This window comes from Delphinus delphis, chromosome 20, assembly GCF_949987515.2.
Source record: "Delphinus delphis chromosome 20, mDelDel1.2, whole genome shotgun sequence".
In the NCBI taxonomy this organism is placed as follows: Eukaryota; Metazoa; Chordata; class Mammalia; order Artiodactyla; family Delphinidae; genus Delphinus; species Delphinus delphis.
The window spans coordinates 4,643,602-4,659,490 of NC_082702.1; the positions used below are offsets into that span (position 1 = coordinate 4,643,602).

The window sequence follows — 15,889 nt, forward strand, 5'->3', positions numbered from 1 at the left end:
ATGAGCCATTTATATATTTTGGATATTAATCCTTTGTCAGTCATATCATTTGCAAATATTTTCTCCCATTTTGTAGTTTGACTTATTTTCTTGATGGTTTTCATTGCTGCACAAAGACTTAAGTTATTTAGATCACATTTAGTTTTGCTTTTATTTCTTTTGCCTTACAAGACTAATCAAAAAAAATATTGCTACAATTTATGCCAAAGAGTGTTCAGCGTATGTTCACTCCTAGGAGCTTTTGGGTTTGGGGTATTACATTTAGGTCCTTAATCCACTTGGAGTATTTTTGTGTATGGTGTGAGGAAATGTTCTAATCTCATTATTTTACCTGTAGTGTTCCAGTTTTCCCAGCACCATTTATTGAAGACACTGTCTTTTCTCCATTCTTGATTCCTTTGTAGTAGATTTATTGACCGTAAGTGTGTGGGATCCTTTCAGGCCTCTATCTTATTCCATTGATCTCTGAGTCTGTTTTTGTGATTATTGTAGCTTTGTAGTCAGGGAGCATGATATCTCCATCTTTGCTAAAGCAATCCTGACAAAAAAGAGCAATGAGGGTATTTTGTGGTTCTATATTTCTTTTAGGATTATTTGTTCTAGTTCTGTGAAAAATGTCTTGGGTATTTTGATAGGGAATGCTTTATATCTGTAGGTTGCTTGGAGAAGTATGGCTCTTTTTAACATATTAATTATTCCAATCCAAGAGTATGAGTTATCTTTTCATTTATTTGTGTTATCTTCCATTTCTTTCATTGATCTCTTATACTTTTCAGTATATAAATCTTTCACATCTGTGGTTAAATTTATTCCTAGGTCTTTTATTATTTTAATACAATCAATATTTTTCTTAATTCCTCTGATAGTTTGTTATTGGTGCAGGAAAAAATAACAGGTTTCTGTATATTGTATATACTTCAAATTTACTGAATTTATTCATGCTAATACTTTGTGGGTGAAATCTTCAGGGTTTTCTCTATGTGTCATGTTCAAACAGTGACAGTTTTACTTCCTTTACAAACTAGATCCCCTTTTTTATTTTTGTCTTTTTGCTGTGGCCAGGATTATTAATACTGTGTTGAATAAAAGTGGTGAGAACAGTCATCCTTGTCTTGCTCCTGTTCTTAGGGGAAATGCTTTCAACTTTTCATCATTGAGTATGACGTTAGCTGTGGTTTTGTCATATATGCCCTTTATTATATAAAGGTATGTTGCCTCTATACCAACTTTGTTGAGAGATTTTCTCATAAATCAGATTTTGAAGTTCATTGAATTTTTGTCAGTTGCTTTTGCTGGAGCTATGATCATTTGGTTTTATCCTTTGTTATGCTAATCTGGTGCGTCATTTTTTAAAAAATAAATTTTATTTATTTTTGGCTGTGTTGGGTCTTTGCTGCTGCGTGCAGTCTTTCTCTAGTTGCGGCGAGCGGGGGCTACTCTTTGTTGCAGTGCATTGGCTTCTCATTGTGGAGCATGGGCTCTAGGTGTGCGGGCTTCAGTAGTTGTGGCACACGGGCTCAGTAGTTGTGGCTCATGGGGTCTAGAGTAGTTGTGGCTTAGTAGTTGTGGCACATGGGCTTAGTTGCTCCACGGCATGTGGGATCTTCCAGGACCGGGGCTCGAACCTGTGTCCCCTGCATTGGCAGGCGGATTCTCAACCACTGTGCCACCAGAGAAGCCCCTAATCTGGTGTGTCATTTAACTGATTTGCATATATTGAATCATCCCTGCATCACTGAGATAAATCCCACATGATCATGGGGTATGGTTCTTTTAATGTATTGTTGAATTCAGTTTGCTAATATTTTGTTGAGGATTTTTGCATCTGTGTTCATCAGGAATATTGGCCTGTAATCTTTTTTTTTTTTTTTTGTAATATCTTTATCTGGTTTTCATATATGGGTAATGCTGGTCTCAGAAAATTAGTATGGAAACACTCCTTCAATTGTTTGGAATGGTTTGAGAGGGTAGTTGTTTAATAGTTGAGAGGGTAGTTGTGCTTTATCAGTGAAGCCACCTGACCCTGCTTTTGTTTATTGGAAGTTTTTTGATTACAGATTCAATTTCATTAATAGCAATTGATCTGTTTAGATTGTTTTATTCCTGATTCAATCTTGGAAGAATTATAATTCTAGGAATTTATCCATTTCTTATAGGTTGTCCAATTTTTTAGTGTGTAATTGTTTGTAGTAATCTCTTATGATACTTTGTTTTACTATGGTGTCTGTTGTAACTTCATCACTTTCACTTCTGATGTATTTGGGCCTTCTTGTTCTTTAAAAAACGTACATTTGTCTTATTAAGCTTTTGAAAAGAATAAGTGTTTAATCTCCTACTCTTACTGTATGTATACCTTTTCCAGTGAGATTTTTACTTTTGTGTGTTTTCTTGTTACTAATTAGTGATACTAATTTTAAGCTTAAATACATTTCTTCAACATTTCTTGTAAGCATGTTTTATTAGTGATGAATTCATTTAGCTTTTGCTTGTCTGGGAAACACTTGATCTCTCTTTCGATTCTGAATAATAATCTTGTTGGTACAGTATTCTTGTCGTAGCCTTTTCCCTTTAAGCCCATTGAATATATCCTGTCATTCATTTCTGGTCTGCAAATATGTTGAAAAGTCACCTGATAGTATTATGAGAACACCTTGCACATAACCAGTTAATTTTATTTCACTGCTTCTATGATCCCTCTTTGTCTTTAATTTTTGACATTTTATCTATGATATGTCTTGGTATGGATCTGTTTGTCTTCAGCTTATTTGGCACTCTGTTTTTCTGGAACTGGATGTCTGTTACATTTACCAGGTCAGGAAAATTGTCAGTTATTATATCCTCTAATAAGTTATCTGCCTCTTACTCTCTTTCTCCTCTTTCTGGGACCCCTATAATGCTAGAGTTAGTATTCTTGATATTGTGCCAGAAGTCCCTTTATCTATCATTTTAATTCTTTTTTCTTCTTGCTATTCAATTCGGGTAAGTTTCACTACTTTGACTTCCAGATCGCAGATCTGTTCTTCTGTATTATATAATCTAACATTGCTTCCCTTTAGTGTGTGTGTGTGTGTGTATGTGTTTTCATCTCAGTTATTGTAGTTTTCAGCTCTTCGGTCCATTTGTTACATTTTATTACGTTCTCACTGTGTTTATCTATTCTTCTGACTTGAGTGAGCATCATAATCATTACATTGAACACTTTTTTTCAGGTAGAAAGTGTTTCCCTGTTTTGTCTAGTTCTTCTTCTGATGTTGTGTCTTGTTACTTCATTTGTAATATATTCATCTACTCCCTTATGTTTCTTAATTCTTTGTGCATTTCCACTCACTAGGTTCAGTTCATGACATTTTTCAGTCTTGGAGAAGTGGCCTTATATAGGAGATGGCCTACAGGGCCCAGCAGCACATTCTCCTCTGGCCAGCACAGCCAGATGCTGCAGGGATGTCCCCTATGTGCCCTGAATGTCCCTTTCTGTTGTAGAAGGGTCAAATGTTGTGCACAAGCTGTTAGGTGGGGTTGGACCCTGGTCTAAATGTCTGTGAGGTCCTGCATTATGTGATTGCTGTGGGTGTGCTCATAGGCAAGGCAGCCCTCCATTATGGGTCTGCTCCAGGTGCACAGGTGGGTAGGGAAGGCCCCCAGTGTGTTTGCTTGTGAGGCCTTGTGGTGCAGGAGCGCTGTAGACCCCGTAGTAGATGGGGCAGGCCCCTGATACTAATCAGTTAGAAGGAAGATTCTAAAATGTTGCCTGTGAGTGTCTCCGTCCCTAGCAGGAGTCCAAGCTGCCTCTTGCTTTCTGGGATTAGCATGTGGGTCTGACCCAGATGTCTTTCAGACTACTGGCTCTGCACAGAGATTGAGAACATGTGAGGTTTGGTGTGTGCCCTTTAAGAGTGGAGTCTCAATTTCCTTTAACTTCCAGCTCTCCTGAAAGGAAGCCCTGCAGGTTTTCAAAGCCAGACCTGCTGTGTTCTTTCCTTCCCAATGCAGGAACTCTGGGTTGGGCAGCCTGATGCAGGGCTCAGACCCTTCCCTCCTTGGGGAGGACCTATGCAGTTGTGGTATCTGTAAATCGTGGAGCACAGTGCTGAAGGTGTGGGTTCTAACTAGACTGTGTTTCCAATCCACTTACATGCCTTGTGGTTTCTCATTCTTTATAGCTTGAGTTGTGGAAAATTTTCTCTGCTAGTCTTCAGGGGATTCTCAGAGATAACTTCTGTAAGCAGTTGTAATTTTGGTGTGCCCATGGGAGGAGGTGAGCTCAGGATCTTCCGTACTCCATCCTCTGGCTCCCCTCTCCCCTTTTGTAAAATATATGCATTTCTCACTGTAAACACATCTCTCTGAATTGTGTTTACTATATTCCATATGTTTAGGTACTTTGTGTTTCCACATTTGTTTGCTTTAAGATATTGTTTGATATCCCTTTTGATTTATTGTTGCATGCATTGGTTGTTCAATAGCTTGTTGTTCACTATCTAAGTGCTCTTGAATTTTCAGTTATTCTTCCTAATACTGAATTTCAGTTTCATAGCATTGTGGCTGGAAAAGATACTTGATATGATTTTAATCTTCTTGGATTCTTGAAGCCTTGTTTTGTGGTTTAATATATTATCTGCTAGGAAATATTCTATGTACACTTAAGAAGAATGGGCGTTTCACTGCTGTTGAGTGGAATGTACTATATACGTCTGTTAGGTTCACTTGATAGCGAGTGTAATGTTAAGCCCAAAGTTTCCTGAGTGTATAGACCATCTAGGCTGAATATCAATGTTGAAAGTTGGGTAGTGAAGTTTCTTACCATTCTTATATTTCTGCACATTTTCCACTTCATATCTGTTAACATTTTCTTTCTATATTTAGAGGCTCCAGTGCTGGATCCATACTTATTTATAACGCATTATTTCTTAATGCATTAATCCCTATATCATTATATAATAACCTTTGATTCTTTGAGAGGTTTGTCTTAAAGTCTATTTTGCCTGATACTAGATTATTCTGTAATTATCATTTGCATGGAGTATCTTATTTCCAGTCTTTCAATTTTATCCTATCTATGGCCTAAAGTTAACACAGATTTCTTGTACACAGTATATAATTAATCTTGTTAAAAAAAATTCATTCAAACACAGTAGGGAGATTTTAAATTGAAGTATAGTTGATATATAGTATTATATTAGTGTCAGGGGTACAACATAGTGGTTTAACATTTTATAGATTATACTCCATTTGAGGTTACTACAAAATAATGACTCTATTTCCTTATGTTGTACAATACATCCTTGTTTATTCTGTACATAGGGGTATTGGATCAAGAGATAAAAGCTACCCTCTCTCTCTCCCCCTTCACTCTCCCAACTAGTTACCCCTAATTTGTTCTCTGTGAGCCGATTTCTGTTTTCTTATATAAATTCCTTTGTTCTAACTTACATGTGGAATCTAAAAAATTGTAGAGTATTTGACTGATTTCACTAAGTATAATACACTCTAGGTCCATCCATGTTGTAGCACATGGCAGTATTTTTATATTTAATGGCTGATTAATGTCCCATTATATACATATATATTTAATATATTTTATCCATTCATCTGTTGATAGTTTGCTGCCATATCTTGGCCATTGGAAATAATGCTGCTATAAATATTGGGGTGCATGTATCTTTTCAAATTGGTGTTTTCACTTTCTTTGGGTATATACCCACCAGTGGAATTGTTTTTTTTTTTAACATCTTTATTGGAGTATAATTGCTTTACAATGTTGTGTTAGTTTCTGCTGTATAACAAAGTGAATCAGTTATATGTATACATATATCCTCATATCCCCTACCTCTTGCATCTCTTTCCCACTCTCCCTGTCCCACCCCTCTAGGTGGTAACAAAGCACTGAGCTGATCTCCCTGTGCTATGTGGCTGCTTCCCACTGGCTATCTATTTTACATTTGGTAGTGTAGATATGTCATTGCTACTCTCACTTCGTCCCAGCTTACCCTTACCCTTCCCCCTCCCGGTGTCCTCAAGTCCATTCCCTACATCTGTGTCTTTATTCCTGTTCTGCCCCTAGGTTCATCAGAACCTTTTTTTTTTTTTTAGATTCCATGTATATGTGTTAGCATACGGTATTTGTTTTTCTCTTTCTGACTTACTTCACTCTGTATGACAGACTCTAGGTCCATCCACCTCACTACAAATAACTCAATTTCCTTTCTATTTATGGCTGAGTAATATGGAATTTTTTCTTAATACAGTAGGTCTCATTTTAGTTTTTTGACAACCTCAGTAATATTTTCATAGTGGTTGCACCAATTTACAATCTCACCAACAGTGTACTAGGGTTCCCTTTCCTCACAATCCCCACTAACATTTGTTATCTTTAGACTTTTTGATGAGAGCCATTTTGACAGATGTGAGGTCATGTCTCATTGTGGTTTTGATTGCATTTATCCAGTGATTAGTGATATTTAGCATTTTTTCATTTGCCTGTTGGCTATCTCTATATCTTCTGTGGAAAAAGTCTATTACGGGTTTCTCTCCATTTTTCATCTTTTTTTGTTTTTTGATACTGAGTGGATGACCACTTTATATAATTTGTTTTTGTTTTTTTTTTTTTTTGCGGTACGCAGGCCTCTCACTGCTGTGGCCTCTCCCGTTGTGGAGCACAGGCTCCAGACGCGCAGGCTCAGCGGCCATGGCTCACGGGCCCAGCCGCTCCGCAGCATGTGGGATCCTCCCGGACCGGGGCACTGAACCCGTGTCCCTTGCATCGGCAGGCGGACTCTCAACCACTGCGCCACCAGGGAAGCCCCACTTTATATAATTTGGATATTAACCCCTTCTCCATCACATCCTTTGTGTATATTTTTCTCCCATTCTGTAGGCTATCTTTTCATTTTGTCTAACATTTCCTTTGCTCTGCAAAAGATTTTAATTAGGTCTCATTTGTTTCTTTTTCCTTTTATGTCTTTTCCCCTCAGGTGACAAATCCAAAGAAAGTGTTCCCATTTGTGACAAAGAGTGCTCAGCCTACGTTCTCTCCTAGGAGTTTTAGGGTTTGAGGTATTCCATTTAGGTCCCTAATCATTTTGAGTTTGCTTTTGTGTATGGTGTGAGGAAATGTTCTAATCACATTATTTTTATTTTTTTTTGCGGTACACGGGCCTCTCACTGTTGTGGCCTCTCCCGTTGCGGAGCACAGGCTCCGGACGCACAGGCTCAGCGGCCATGGCTCACGGGCCCAGATGCTCTGCAGCATGTGGGATCTTACCGGACTGGGGCACGAACCTGTGTCCCCTGCATCGGCCAGTATTTCCAGCACCACTTATTAAAGAGACTATTTTTCTCCATTGTATATTTGTGTTTCTTTTTAGTAGATTTGTTGACCATAGGTGTGCGGGTTCCTTTCTGGGCTCACTATACTATTTCATTGATCTGTATGTCTCTTTTGTGATTAGTTTAGTTTTGTAGCCAGGAAGTGTGATATCTTCAGCTTTGGTGTTTTTTCTCAGGATTGCTTTAGCAATGGGGGTCATTTTTGGTCTTATATTTATTTTAGGGTTATTTGCTCTAGTTCTGTGAAAAATGTCATGGGTATTTTGAGAGGATTAATTTAAATCTATAGGTTGCTTGGAATATTATGTGGCTCTCTGAAAAATCTTAGTTATTCCAATCCAAGAGGATGGAATCGTTTATTTGTGACATCTTCCATTACTTTCATCAATGTCTGTTTTTGTGGCAGTACGATATTATTTTGATTACTGCTACAAAAACAGACACATAGATCAAAGAAATATAATAAAGAGCCTACATAGGAACCCACATCCCTATGGTCAATAAATCTACTACAAAGGAGGAGAGAATATGCAATGGAGAAAAGACAGTCCCTTCAATAACTGAGCTGATCAAACTGGAAAGCTATAGCTAAAAAATGAGATTAGAACATTTTCTCACACTGCACACAAAAACAAACACACTTAGATATATAATCAATTTTGTATTACCCCAAACAAATCTCCTAGGAGAGAACATAAGAAGAACGCTCTTTTGCAATAAATGGGAACACTTTCTTTTTTGGATCTGTCTCCTCATGGAAAAAGACATAAATATTCCATTGTATATTGGACCTAGACCTAGAGTCAGTCATACAGAGTGAAGTAAGTCAGAAAGAGAAAAACAAATACCATATGCTAACACATATAGATGGAATCTAGAAAAAAAAATGGTTCTGAAGAACCTAGGGGCAGGTTAGGAATAAAGATGCAGATGTAGAGAATGAACTTGAGGACAAGGGGATGGGGGAGGGTAAGCTGGGACGAAGTGAGAGAGTGGCATGGACATATATACACTACCAAATGTAAAATAGATGGCTAGTGGGAAGCAGCCACATAGCACAGGGAGATCAGCTCAGTGCTTTGTGACCACCTAGAGGGAGGGGTTATGGGGATATATGTATATGTAGAGCTGATTCACTTTGTGATACCGCAGAAACTAACACACCATTGTAAAGCAATATACTCCAATAAAGATGTTAAAAAAAGACATAAAAACAAAAATAAACCTAAATCAATTTAAAATCTTTTGCAGAGCAAAGGAAACATTAGACTAAATGAAATAGAGAGTGAAAAATATACACAAAGTATATGATGGAGAAGAGGTTAATATTCAAATTACATAAAGAGCTCATCCACTCACTATCAAAAAACAAAGGATGAAAACATAGGGAGAAACGCCTACTAGACATTTTTCCACAGAAGGTATACAGATAGGCAACAGGCACATGAAAAAAATGCTAAACATCAGTAATCACCAGATAAATGCAAATCAAAACCAGAATGAGACATCACCTCACATCTGTCAAAATGGCTCTCATCAAAAAGTCTACAGATAACAAATGTTAATGAGGATTGTGAGAAAAGGGAACCCTAGTACACTGTTGGTGGGATTGTAAACTGGTACAACCACAATGAAAATATTATGGAGGTCGTCAAAAAACTAAAAGGAAAACTATTGTATTAAGAAACATTCCACTGCTGGGTATATATGCAAAGAAAATGAAAATACCAATCTGAAAATATGTATGAACCCCAATATTTATAGCAGTATTATTTCCAATGGCTAAGATATGGGAGCAAAATAAATGTCCATCAACAGATGAATGGATAAAGAAGCTGTGACATATATATATATATATATATATATATATATATGTGTGTGTGTGTGTGTGTGTGTGGGGGGGGGGTTGTGTGTGTACAGATAGACAGATATACATATTACTCAGCCTTAAAAAAATAAAAATTCTGCCACGTGTAACAACATGGATGGATGTAGAGTGTATTAAATTAGTGAAATAGTCAGACAAAGACAAGTACTCTATGTTCTGACTACATGGGGAATCTAAAAAATTAAAGGGATGTATATAACAAAATAGAAATTGACTCACAGGGAACAAATTAGTGGTTACTAGTGGGGAGAGTGAAGGGGGAGTGGAGAGGTAGTAGCTTCTTTGTCTTAATCCAATACGCCTATATATAAACAAACATGGATGTATTGTACAACATAGGGAAATAGTCATTATTTTGTAATAATTTCAAATGGAGTATAATCAATAAAAATGTTAAACCACTATGTTGTACCAATGAAACAAATATATATCAACTATACTATAATATTGTATATCAACTATACTTCAATTTAAAAAATCCCTTCAGTGGCTGAATGGATTTTTTTTAAAACAAGATCAATTATATACAGTGTGCAAGAGATCTGTGTTAACTTTAAGGCCATAGATAGGACAAATTGCATTGGCAGGCAGATTCTTAACCACTGCACCACCAGGGAACCCCTGCATATATTTTTAAAAAGGGGAGAGGGGAGCCAGAGGATGGAGTATGGAAGATCCTGAGCTCACCTCCTCCCATGGGCACACCAAAATTACAACTGCTTACAGAGAAATTATCTCTGAGAATGCTCTGAAGACTAGCAGAAAAAATTTTCCACAACTCAAGCTATAAAGAAGGAGAAACCACAAGGCATGTAAGAGGCTTAGAAACACAGTCTAGTTAGAACCCACACCTTCAGCACTGTGCCCAGCGATTTAGAGACACCACAACTGCATAGGTCCTCCCCAAGGAGGGAAGGGTCTGAGCCCTGCATCAGGCTGCCCAACCCAGAGTTCCTGCATTGGGAAGGAAGGAACTCAGCAGGTCTGGCTTTGAAAACCTGCAGGGCTTCCTTTCAGGAGAGCTGGAGGCTAAAGGAAACTGAGATTCCGCTCCTAAAGGGCACACACCAAACCTCGCATGTTCTCAATCTCTGTGCAGAGCCAGTAGTTTGAAAGACATCTGGGTGAGACCCACGTGCTAATCTCAGAAAGCAAGAGGCAGCTTGGACTCCTGCTAGGGACTGAGACACTCACAGGCAACATTTTAGAATCTTCCCTCCATTTGATTAGTGTCAGGGGCCTGCCGCATTTACCACCATGTCTACAGCACTCCTGTCCAACAAGGCCTCACCAGCAAACACGCTGGGGGCCTTCCCTACCCACCTGTGCACCTGGAGCAGACCCATAATGGAGGGCTACCTTGCCTATGAGCACACCCACAACAATCACATAATGCAGGACCTCACAGACATTTAGACCAGGGTCCAATACAGCCTACCAGCTTGTCCACGGTAGTTGGCCCTTCTACAACAGAAAGGGACATGCAGCCCACATAGGGGACATCCCTGCAGCATCTGGCTGTGCTGGCCAGAGGAGAATGTGCTGCTGGGCCCTGTAGGCCATCTCCTGTATAAGGCCACTTCTCCAAGACTGAAAATGCACAGAGAATTAGAAAACATAAGGAAATAGAAGAATATATTACTAGTGAAGTAACTAGACACAGTATCAGAAAAAGAACTAGACAAAACAGGGATAAGCATCCTACCTGAAAAAAACGTGTTCAAGGTAGTGATTATCAAGATGCTCACCCACGTCAGGACACAGTGAGAACTTCAACAAAGCACAATAAAATGTAAAAAAGAACCAAAGAACTGAAAAATACAATAACTGAGACTAACACACACACACACACACACACACACACACACTACAGGGAAGCAACATTAGATTATATGATACAGAAGAACAGATGAGTCATCTGGAGGACAGAGTAGTGAAAATCACCAAAATTTGAATAGCAAGAAAAAAAAAATTAAGATGATAGGTAAAGAATTGGAAAACATCAAGAATACTAACCCTAGCATTATAGGGGTCCCAGAAAGAGAAGAAAGAGAGTAAGGGGCAGATAACTTGTTTTATGAGAGATATAACAACTGACAATTTTCCTAACCTGGGAAAGGAAACAGACATCAAGTCCCAGGAAGCACAGAGTCCCAAAGAAGATGAAGACAAACAGATCCACACCAAGACACATTATAATTAAAGCGTCAAAAATTAAAGACAAAGAGGGATCATAGAAGGAATGAAATAAAAGTAACTGGGTAGGGACTTCCCTGGCAGTCCAGTGGTTAAGATTTCACCTTCCAATGCAGAGGGTGCAGGTTCGATCCCTGGTCAGAGAGCTAAGATCCCACATGCCTTGAGGCGAAAAACCAAAACATAGAATAGAAGCAATATTCTAAACAAATTCAAGAAAGACTTTAAAAATGGTCCACATCGAAAAAGTGTTAAAAAAAAAAAGTAACTGGTTATGTGCAAGGTATTTTCATAAGACTATCAGCTGAATTTTCAGCAGACTTCGCATACCAGAAAGGAATGAAAATATATTCAATGGTCTAAAAGGAAAAAGGCCACAGCAAGAATACTGTACCAGCAAGATTATAATGCAGAATCAAAGGAGAGATCAAGCATTTCCAGGCTAGCAAACACTAAATGAGTTCATCACTAAGAAAGCATCCTTATAAGAAATGTTGAAGGAATTTATTTAAGCTTAAAAGAAGTATCACTAATTAGCAACAAGAAAACACACAAAAGTAAAAATCTCACTGGAAAAAGGTATACATATTGTAAGGGGAGTAGATCGAACACTTATTAAGCTTCTGTAAATAAAAGACACAAGTAGTATTCTTTTGAAGAAAGAGAAGTCCCAAATAAATTAGAAACAAAAGAGAGACACCACAGAAATGCAAAGTAGCATAAGACATTTCTACAAACAATTACACACTAAAGAGTTGGACACCTAGAAGAATTGGATAAATTCCTAGAATTATAAATCTTCTAAGACTGAATCAGGAATAAATAAAAAACCTAAAAGATCAAATACTAGTAATGAAATTGGTAGTCAAAAAACTCCCAATAAATAAAATCCCAGGACCAGGTACCTTCACTGATAAATTCTACCAAATATTTAAATGAAAGTTAACACCTATCCTTCTCAAACTATTCCAAATAATTGAAGAAAGAGTGTTTCCAAACTAATTCTCTGAGATCAGAATCAGCCATAGATGAAAACCAGATAAAGATACTACCAAAAAAAGTAGGTTACAGGCCTTACTCCTGATGAACATATATGCAAAAATCCTCTGTAAAATATTAGCAAACTGAATTCAACAATACATTAAAAAATCCATACCCCGTGATCATGTGGGATTTATCTCAGCAATGCAGCGATGATTCAATATATGCAAATCAATTAAGGGACACACCAGATTAGTATAACAAAGTATAAAATCAAATGATCATCTTCATAGCTCCAGCAAAAGCATTTGACAAAAATTCAACTTCAAAATCTGATAAAGCTCTCAACAAAGTTGGTATAGAGGCAACATACCTTTATATAATAAAGGGCATATATGACAAAAACCACAGCTAACATTATACTCAATGATGAAATTTGAAAGCATTTCCCCTAAGAACAGGAGCAAGACAAGGATGACTGTTCTCATCACTTTTATTCAACATAGTATTAATAATCCTAGCTACAGCAAAAAGACAAAAATAAAAAAGGGGATCTAGTTTGTAAAGGAAGTAAAACTGTCACTGTTTGAACATGACACATAGAGAAAACCCTGAAGATTTCACCCACAAAGTATTAGCATGAATAAATTCAGTAAATTTGAAGTATACACAATTAACATACAGAAATCGGTTATTTTTCCTGCACCAAAAACAAACTATCCAAGGTATGAAGAAAAAATATTATTATATTAAAATGATAAAAGACCTAAGAATAAATTTATCCACAGATGTGAAAGATTTATGCACTGAAAATTATGACATTGATGAAACAAATGGAAGATTACACAAATAAATGAAAAGATACCTTATGCTCTTCGATTGGAAGAATTAATATTTTTAAAACAGCTATACTACTCCAAGCAACCTACAGATATAAAGCATTCCCTATCAAAATACCCATGAGTGCTCGCTTTGGCAGCACATATACTAAAATTGGAAAGATACAGAGAAGATTAGCATGGCCCCTGCACAGGATGACATGCAAATTTGTGAAGTTTTCCATATTTTTTGGACAGCTACACGTAAAAGAATGAAATTAGAACACTCCTTAACAGCATACACAAAAATAAACTCAAATGGATTGATGACCTAAAAGTAAGGCAAGACACTGTAAAACTCTTAGAGGAAAACATAGGCAGAACACTCCATGACATAAAAGCAAGATCCTTTTTGACCCACCTCCCAGAGAAATGGAAATAAAAATAAACAAATGGGACCTAATGAAACTAAAAAGCTTTTGCACAGCAAAGGAAACCATAAACAAGACAAAAAGACAACCCTCAGAATGGAAGAAAATATTGGCAAATGAAACAACTGACAAAGGATTAATCTCCAAAATATACAAGCAGCTCAATATCAAAAAACCAAACAACCCAATCCAGAAATGGGCAGAAGACCTAAATAGACATTTCTCGAAAGAAGATATACAGATTGCCAACAAACACATGAAACGATGCTCAACATCATTAATCATTAGAGAAATGCAAATCAAAACTACAATGTGGTATCACCTCACACCAGTCAGGGTGGTCCTCATCAAAAAATCTACAAACAATAAATGCTGGAGAGGGTGTGGAGAAGAGAGAACCCTCTTGCACTGTTGGTGGGAATGTAAATTGATACAGCCTCTATGGAGAATAGTATGGAGGTTCCTCAAAAACCTAAAAATAGAACTACCATATGACCCAGCAATCCCACTACTGGGCATATACCCTGAGAAAACCATAATTCAAAAAGAGGCATGTACCACAATGTTCATTGCAGCTCTATTTACAATAGCCTGGACATGAAAGCAACCTAAATGTCCATTGACAGATGAATGGATAAAGAAGATGTGGCACATATATAAATGGAATATTACTCAGCCATAAAATGAAATGAAATTGAGTTATTTGTGGTGAGGTGGATGGACCTAGAGTCTGTCATACAGAGTGAATAAGTCAGAAAGAGAAAAACAAATACCATATGCTAACACATATATATGGAATCTTAAAAAAAAAATGGTTTTCAAGAACCTAGTGGCAGGACAGGAATAAAGATGCAGACGTAGAGAATGGACTTGAGGACACGGAAATAAAGTGAGAGAGTGGCATGGACATATATGCACTACCAAATGTAAAATAGCTAGCTAGTGGGAAGCAGCCACATAGCACAGGGAGATCACCTCCGTGCTTTGTGACCACCTAGAGGGGTGGGCTAGGGAGGGTGGGAGGGAGACGCAAGAGGGAGGAGATATGGGGATATATGTATATGTATAGCTGATTCACTTTGTTATAAAGCAGAAACTAACATACCATTGTAAAGCAATTATACTCCAATAAAGATGTTTAAAAAAAAAGATCTAGTAAAGGGAATGATGATTCATGCCAAAAAAAAAAAAAAAAAAAATTAGGGCTTCTCTGCTGGCTCAGTGGTTAAGAATCCGCCTGCCAATGCAGGGTACATGGGTTCGAGCCCTGTTCCGGGAAGATCCCACATGCCGTGGAGCAACTAAGCCGGCGAGCCACAACTACTGAACCCTGTGTGCCTAGAACCTGTGTTCTGCAACAAAAGAAGCCACTGCAATGAGAAGCCCACACACCACAATGAAGAGTGGCCCCCGCTCACTGCAACTAGAGAAAAGCCCTCACACAGCAAAAAAGACCCAATGCAGTCCAAAATAAATAAATAAAATAAATTTAAAAAATACCCATGACATTTTTCACAGAACCAGAACAAATAATCCTAAAAGTAATAGAGAACCACAAAATACCCACATTGCTTAAGCAATCCTGAGAAAAACGACCAAAGTGGAGATACCACACTCCCTGAATACGAAGCTACAATAATCACAAAAACAGACACAGAAATCAATGGAATAGAATAAAGAGCTCAGAAAGGAACCTGCGCACCTATGGTCAATAAATCTACTACAAAAGAGTCAAGAATATACAATGCAGAAAAGACAGTCTCTTCAATAAGTGGTGTTTGGAAAACTGGAGAGTTACCAGTAAAGTAATGAGAATAGAACATTTCCTCACACTGTACACAACGACAAACTCAAAATGGATTAAGGACCTAAATGGAATACCTCAAACCCTAAAACTCCTAGGAGAGAACATAGGCTGAAAATTATTTGGCATAAATGGGAACACTTTTTTTTTGGACCTGTCTCCTAAGGAAAAAAAGACATAAAAGCAAAAATACACAAATGGGACCTAATTAAATTTAAAATCTTTTGCAGAGCAAAGGAAATGTTAGACAGAATGAAAAGGTAACCTACAGAATGGGAGAAAAATATATGCCAAGGATATGATGGAGAAGGGGTTAATATCCAAATTATATAAAGAGCTCATCCACTCAGTATCAAAAAACAAACGCAAAAGGATGAAAAATGGAGAGCAACACTTAATAGACATTTTTCCACAGAAGATATACAGATAGCCAACAGGCACATGA

The 15,889-nt window shown here is 37.5% G+C and overlaps 1 non-coding gene across 1 annotated transcript; it reads left to right on the forward strand.

Moving 5' to 3' along the window:
* Positions 1–13,354: 13,354 nt before the first annotated feature.
* On the forward strand, positions 13,355–13,460 carry LOC132417378 (U6 spliceosomal RNA). The gene has a single exon (XR_009517817.1). It is a non-coding gene; the product is annotated as a U6 spliceosomal RNA (small nuclear RNA).
* Positions 13,461–15,889: the final 2,429 nt, after the last annotated feature.